This window comes from Dryobates pubescens, chromosome 7, assembly GCF_014839835.1.
Source record: "Dryobates pubescens isolate bDryPub1 chromosome 7, bDryPub1.pri, whole genome shotgun sequence".
Classification (NCBI taxonomy): Eukaryota; Metazoa; Chordata; class Aves; order Piciformes; family Picidae; genus Dryobates; species Dryobates pubescens.
This window is the reverse complement of record NC_071618.1, coordinates 29128343-29135712: the sequence shown is the minus strand read 5'-3', so window position 1 is coordinate 29135712 and position 7370 is coordinate 29128343. Positions and strand designations below refer to the sequence as shown.

At 39.3% G+C, this 7370-nt stretch overlaps 1 protein-coding gene across 4 annotated transcripts in view; it reads right to left on the bottom strand.

Moving 5' to 3' along the window:
- DACH1 (dachshund family transcription factor 1) overlaps positions 1-7370 on the bottom strand; it is a 372242-nt gene that overhangs the window by 96696 nt on the left and 268176 nt on the right. The gene's annotated exons all lie outside the window — the stretch shown is intronic.

Genomic DNA, 7370 nt, shown 5'->3' with positions numbered 1-7370 from the left:
ACCTTTGCACTCCTTGCGGCATACACACACTATTCATAGTCTATTTGGCAATATGAAAGGCTTCTGTATTTTCTGTGCAACAGAAAGAAATGTTTTCTGGTTTCTTAGTAAATAATAACCCATTAAGAAAAAAAACTTGCTATTTCATTTTTTCACCTTTGTAGTCCATTAACGGTAAAAGCTTTTAATGCACTTGAAGCATTCTTGAGCCTCTTGGCCTGAGTGAAAAGACACACCAACTAGAGCGTGGAAAGGATGATACTGGCTTTCTTGAACATTTCATTTAGTGGATCTTTATACTAACTGTCAGAGGTTACAAATTTGACTACTATTTGTTTAGAGTTTGAAAAATAAAGTTCAATCAAGATCACTTTCACAGTGTGATAGATGATACATGGATGTCAGGAACAAGTTCTTTACCATGAGGGTAGTGGAACACTGGAACAGGTTGCCCATGGAGGTGGTTGGGGCCCCATCTCTGGAGATATTCAAGGTGAGACTCAACAGAGCTCTGGGCAACCTTACCTCCTTGAGGGTGCCCCTGCTTACTGCAGAGGGGTTTGGCCTAGATGACCTTTGGAGCTGCCTTCCAACCCAGGCCATTCTATGATTCTGTATAAATACATGGTCCGAACTTGTTACCTTAAGGAATTACAAACTAATATGCTAACATTTTTTAAATTAAGCAAGAATGTAGACTTGAAATGTGTTAACTGTAAATACAGTCACATGTAGATACCTATCACAGTCTGTTTATATTCTTATTATTATATTAAAACACAGCACTTTTAATAGAACCATAGAATAAACCTACTGTAGACGTATCTCTGTGCATTTACGTACACAAAAATGAAGATGAACCAAAAGTATGTTTACTCAAGAAATTGGAGAGCACAGCTGTGAATGAAAATTCTTGTCAGCTGGTAATAGCTCTCTTTACAAAAGAGTTTTCTCAGAGAACAAACGATAAACACAGACCACAGGCAGAATTGATGCATAAGTCCTCATCATTTGTTTGCTGACTCTGTGAGAGGACAGCTCAGGTAGAAGAGAATCTTTGCTGATGCTAAAACTTCCTTTGAGTATTTTATACTTATAAAAACACATTTCTATGCTTTTTAAGGTGAGTAAGTGTGCTTCATATATATTTACACTATGCACATATCATAAAAGAATTTACTGCTGATTGTGCAGAATGAATGCCTAACCATATAGGAAGACATACATATCATTAGTTCCCTTTTTGATGTATGGATGCTAACATGAAAATACAATTCTAATTACAACTCTGGAATATTTAAATCACTCTCCATTTTGCACTAAGGATATTTTGGCATTTCAGTATTCCAAGATATTAGCCAGAGGTCTGATTGCTTACATCTCTACAGGGGGACATAAAATAAAATCTGAGAGAAAGACTGGGACTTTTTAATATGTGGATTTGATAAAGTCATACCTTAATTGCTGCTATCATAGCAGTCAGAAAACAGTTGTTGTTGATTATCTGAAAATTACTTGAGAAATTTCCATTAATGTCATAGTTTAAAAGCTTTGCTGAAAGAAATAGTTTAGCTCCTTTTGTGAACATGGTGAATATTTTATATTTTGTTACAGAAACCAGAATGCATATTTTCAGCAAGCCAGTGTCCTTCCCATAACACCTCAAATAACATATTCAATTTAAAATGTAAGCATGACATTCAGGCTTCATTTGCTGTTGGTGTCAATCTAAAAAAATATAAATTGATGCAGACAGAAAATTCTAATCTGATGCCCTAAGGCCAGATCCAATAAAATACTTAAGCATCTGAATTTGGTATAAAAGCAACTAACTTTTAGGCATTTGTCCCCCAGGAGGGAATCTTGGCTGGACCTGAGCTGGGTCTTACATTCCCATATGGTCCACAGGATAGGTATTGTTACACAGATACCAGTTAGGGGCTGTTAAGAACAGGCACTGCATTCAACATCACTTTAACATTACCCAAAACAGCCACTGTTGAGTTAGTATCTATTGAATTTAATAAGCAGAACCTTATAGAACCAGTTAACAGAAAACCACATGCAGGTAAATGGTGCTAGTAAATAGAGAAACTCTGGCATCAGGACTGAGCTGTAAATTCTACCCTGGGGACCTTGTATGACCAGAGTCTGAGTCATAAAGGCAAAGAGACAATGGTAAAATATATTTCCCTCTCATACAAAGCATAGTGATTAAAGATACTGTCCAGACAACGTCACAAGTTTGATTCTCTCTTCTTCATACAAGGTATTAGGATTCATATCTCCAAGGGGTGTGTGTTTTAACTTTTAACTCTGTTTTGGGAAATACTATGGATCAATAAGCAAGAAGAGGATCATGACACCCCCTTAGGCTGTGTTGCCATCCAAAGAGATCTGGACAGGCTGGAGAGCTGGGTGAAGGCAAACTTCATGAAGTTCAGTAAAGACAAGTTCAGGGTCCTGCATCTGGGGAGGAATAACAGCAGGAACCAGTAAAAGTTAGGGGATGCCCTGCTGGAAAGCAGCTCTATGAAGAAGGACCTTGGAGTCCTGGTGGACAGCAAGTTCTCCACGGGACAGCAATGTGCCCTTGTGGCCAAGAGGGCCACTGGAATCCTGGGGTGCATCAAGAAAAGTGTGTCCAGCAGGTCTAGGGAAATTCTTCTTCCCCTCTACTCTGCTCTGGTGAGACCACACCTGGGACACTGTGTCCACTTTTGGGTTCTCAAGTTCAAGAGACAGGGACCTGCTGGAGAGTCCAACAGAGAGCCACAAGGATTATTAGGCGACTTGAGCATCTCCCCTGTGAAGAGAGACTGGGGCTGTTTAGTCTTGAGAAGACTGAGAGGGGATCTCATCAGTGTGTATAAATGCTTGAGGGGTGGGTGTCAAGTGGTGGGAGGGCAATCTCTTTTTGGTGGTGCACAGTAATAAGGCAAGGAACAATGGATAAAATTTGAACATAGAAGGTTTCACCTCAACATGAGGAGAAATTTCTTTATAGTGAGGGTGATGGAGCACTGGAACAGGCTGCCCAGAGAGGTTGTGGAGTGTCTTTCTCTGGAGACTTTCAAAACCCACCTGGATGCATTCCTGTGTGGACTACCCTAGGTGATATTGCTTTTGGCAGGGGGGTTGGACTCGATGATCTCTGAAGGTCCCTTCCAACCTCTAACATTCTGTGATTCCATAACCTAGTCCTTAGGTTGTCCTCTTACTTTTCCTTCCTATACTATTTCTAGATCTAACAGACAACTGAAGAGCTGAACAAGTACTCAGCACCATAAAAAAAAATCACAACTTCTCACAACTTCAGACTGGGAGATCTGCAGAACATTAGATAACAGCAGAGGAGGATAAATGATAAAATATAACTTACCAAAATTCAGGGACAATCCAGAGCAAACTCTTTGAGTCACAGACACTTACCTTTACATTAAAACACTTAGAGATGCAATTTTAACATAAAAACCTGAATGGCTGTTTTCTAATGACACCTCTATATATACGTCATAGATTCATAAAATGGTTTGGGATGGAAGGGAGCTCCAAAGGTCATCTAGTCCAATCCCCCTGCACTAAGCAGGGACATCCTCCATTAGATCAGGTTGATCAGAGACTTGTTGAACCTGACCTTGAATATCTCCAAGGGTGTGGCCTCAACTACCTCCCTGGACAACCTGTTCCAGTGTTCCACCACCCTCATGTAAAGCACTTGTTCCTAACATCCAACCTAAATCTACACTTCTCTAATATCAAACCACTGCCCCACATCCTATCACTCCAGGTCTTTGTAAATAGTCCCTCTCCAGTCTTGTTGTAGGCCTGCTTCAGGTACTGGGAGGCTACTATTAGGTCTCCCCAGAACCTCCCCTTCTCCAGGCTGAACAACCCCAGCTCCCTCAGCCTGTCCTCATAGCAGAGGTGCTCGAACCCCCTGATCATTTTCGTGGCCCTCCTGTGGACCCTCTCCATCAGGTCGATGTCCCTCCTATGTTGAGGGCTTCAAACCTGTACATAGTACTCCAGGGGAGGTATCACTTAGCAGAGTAAGTGGCAGAATCACCTCTCTCCATCTGCTGGCCACGCTTCTTTTGATGCAACCCAGGATGCAACTGGCCTTCTGGGCTGCAAGCACACACTGTTGGCTTCTGTCCAGTTTCTAATCCACCATCACCCCAAAGTGCATCCCTCCATCCTGTCCAGGTCCCTCTGCATGGCATCCCATCTCTCAGAATTATGAATCACACCTCTCAGCTTTGTATCAGCTGCAAATTTGCAAAGGGTGCACTCAATATCACTGTCAATATCATTGATAAAGATTGAACAGCACTGGCCTCAATACAGACCCTTGAGGGACACCACTTGTCACCTGTCTCCATGTGAACATTGAACTGTTGACGTGGATCATCTGACCTTTGGATGTGATCATCCAACAAATTCCTTATCCACTGGACAGTCCACCCATAAAATCCTTATCTCTCCAACTCAGAGAGAAGGATGTTGTGGGGACTGTGTCAAAGTCCACACAGACAACATTTTTTGGTCTTCTCTTCTGCACTGATATAGTTACTCCACCACAGAAAGCCACTAAGCTGGTCAGGCAGGACTTGCCCTTGGTGAAGCTATGCTGGCTGTCTTGAATCACCTCCTTGTGAAATGCTTCTTGTGAAATACAATCTAATAAACCCAAACTTGTTTCATCAAATATTCCATAATTACAGCTTACAAAATTAGACACTTGGTTTTGATGACAGCTGTCAAGTACCTGAACTAAGATCATGTACTTGAACTTATCTCATTCTTCCCAGGATTGTTTGTATTTCTACAGCCCACTTTCAGTAAAACTGGAAAATCCACTATCCTCCAATAAGGAAAAAATCCTGGAAAACTATAGTAGGTGAATTTTCTGTTCATATAGATAATTACATCTTGAGTTTTTTTATGAACGGTGGGGCAGAACTGCTCTGCAGTGCCTCCTGTAATCCCCTTTAGTCCAGACTATGAACCTAACTGGACTACAACAGAACCCTTAGGAAATCTAAGTTTTCTTCTCACAAGTGAGTGGAACTGCAGGTATGTACAATGGGCCTTGCCCTGACAGGAAACTAGGACAAGCCAAGCTGCACATCTGGAGTCAGTAGCTGGAAGATGTTCCCAACATCAATGGTTAACATATGGTCTTTGAGAAGAGAAACTCTTCATTTTCCTGCAACAAATATTGCCCCAAATACTGTTTTAATAGACAGAGAATCTGATCCGTAGAACCTAACTTGATTCTTGGTAGGATAATGAGAATCTGACTACAGTGGAAGGTGAAGTCACTCAAGGACCTGAGAACGGATTTTGAAGACAGTCTAAAGGCAAAACAAAACAACCACCAAAAAAACAAATATTCAAACAAAATCCCATAAGAGATTTACTGGTAGCTTAGACTACCTAAGTAAAATAAACTCTTTTTTGCCAGTAATAATAATTATGGTTGAATTTTTAATAAAAATGCATATGATAGACTGAATGTCCTCAAACTGTTACTTGGTTTGCAAGTGCCAATAGTACCAGCTGTTTCTAAACATACTGCACTATGTTGCATAGACTGGGTGAATTAGGTCCTTTTTTTTATAACAGATAAATAGTGTTTTCTCTCCTGTATCCAACTCACAGATCAGGTCAGACAAATGACTTATCCTTCTGACAGTATATATACTAAGTCTTCTCAAAATTTGTTGTGTTGATCAGTTGCCTCTGCTATAACTTTGTTCCCCCTTTAAATTCTCTGTTGACTGTAAATAAATTTTCCCTAACCTCAGATCACTTTTTGAGTCTATCCATTTTTTTTTTTGAAGGGAAGAAGAGACAAGGGAAAAGACAAGGCTTTCTTTACCAGGCAGAATTCCCAGGCTTTGCAGGTGCAATTAAAAAAACCATTTTAATTGCAGCTGCTAGACTTCTGCCAACAGAAGTGGCTCAGAAGAAAATACAATAACATTTAAATGCTTCATAATGCTTATAGAGAACTTCTGCCTTCCTCTCTTTCTTTTTCTTTTAAATCACATGGTGAAGATGATGGGGTTTCAACAACAAGAGCACCACCACCTAGATGTCTGCATTGTTTAGATATGGTTGCCTTCTGCCTGATTTGCAGTGGTAAGCAACAGTTTGGAAATCTGATTGTAAGCTGTAAGTGACAGAAGTACATAATTACTCTCTCTTCAAATATCTGTAAGTTAAATCACTTGTTTTAATACAGATTAGATTAGTATTAAAGTTACAAGATTGGTATCAGAGACATGATAAATGTAGTCATGGCAGAAAACAATTTTTAATTTAGTATAACCTATCAATCTAGATAGCCCATGAATATTTACCATTAATTCAGTAGGCTGGAACAGAGGGGGGGAAAAAGAACATAAAAAAAAAAAATAAAAGGAAAAAAAAAGAAGGTTTGACCTAAACAAGGACTGAGTTAAAAAGAGAATTCTCAGCAGTTTTACTGAGAACAGACCTTGCAAAAAACGTGAACTGGCAACAGATTGGAAAATACGTTTGGTGCACCATTTTAAACAAAGCCTTTAAAAAAAACCTAGATGACATGCAAAACCAGTAACAATTCCTAATGTGTACTTCTCCTTGCAGGATTTACCAGTCTGATTACACTTAAATGAGTAACTTCAAAGGCTGAAATAAAATCATTTATGGAAATTCAAAACAAACCTATTTGATCACATCATACTTCACAGCAGGGATACAATTTGCAGGGGCTGAGTGAGGGCATAGTATAAGCTGAAACAGGTTGTGTGTGCAATGAACCAGACTAAATGGTTTATATAAAAGAAATGTTGTTTCCATTAATTTTTCTGGTAATCCTATTAAAAAATGCCACCTGTCCAGAATAGAATTGTCCAGATTTTAATTCTTTTTCATATCTCAGTGTTCAAGCACAAGACAGAGAAGGTATCATAACTATTAATATATGGCACAAAATGTCTTATACTAAAATCCTCATTACTGCAGCAGTTTCCTTCGCATTGTTTCAGTGTCTCACAATTATACTTCTTACTTTTTCTCTTATTGTTCTCCAAAAACTGATTTTTCTGATAAGACCAAAGTATATTTTTTCAAAGGGTATGTCATATTTCCTAGCCTCTCTTTAACTAAAATCTTTCTAGTCTATAATACTTAAAATTCACATATATGAAGTAAATATAACATGAAATGCACCTTTTAGAAGACCGGCATCACCCCTCTAAAGTCCCCTGTAACCACCCTGAACGGGAACTTTGAGTAACAACAGAGATGAAATGGTGTCATAATCTGCATAAGTGCATGTGGACTATTCACCTAGATCAAACACTTTGGTTATATAC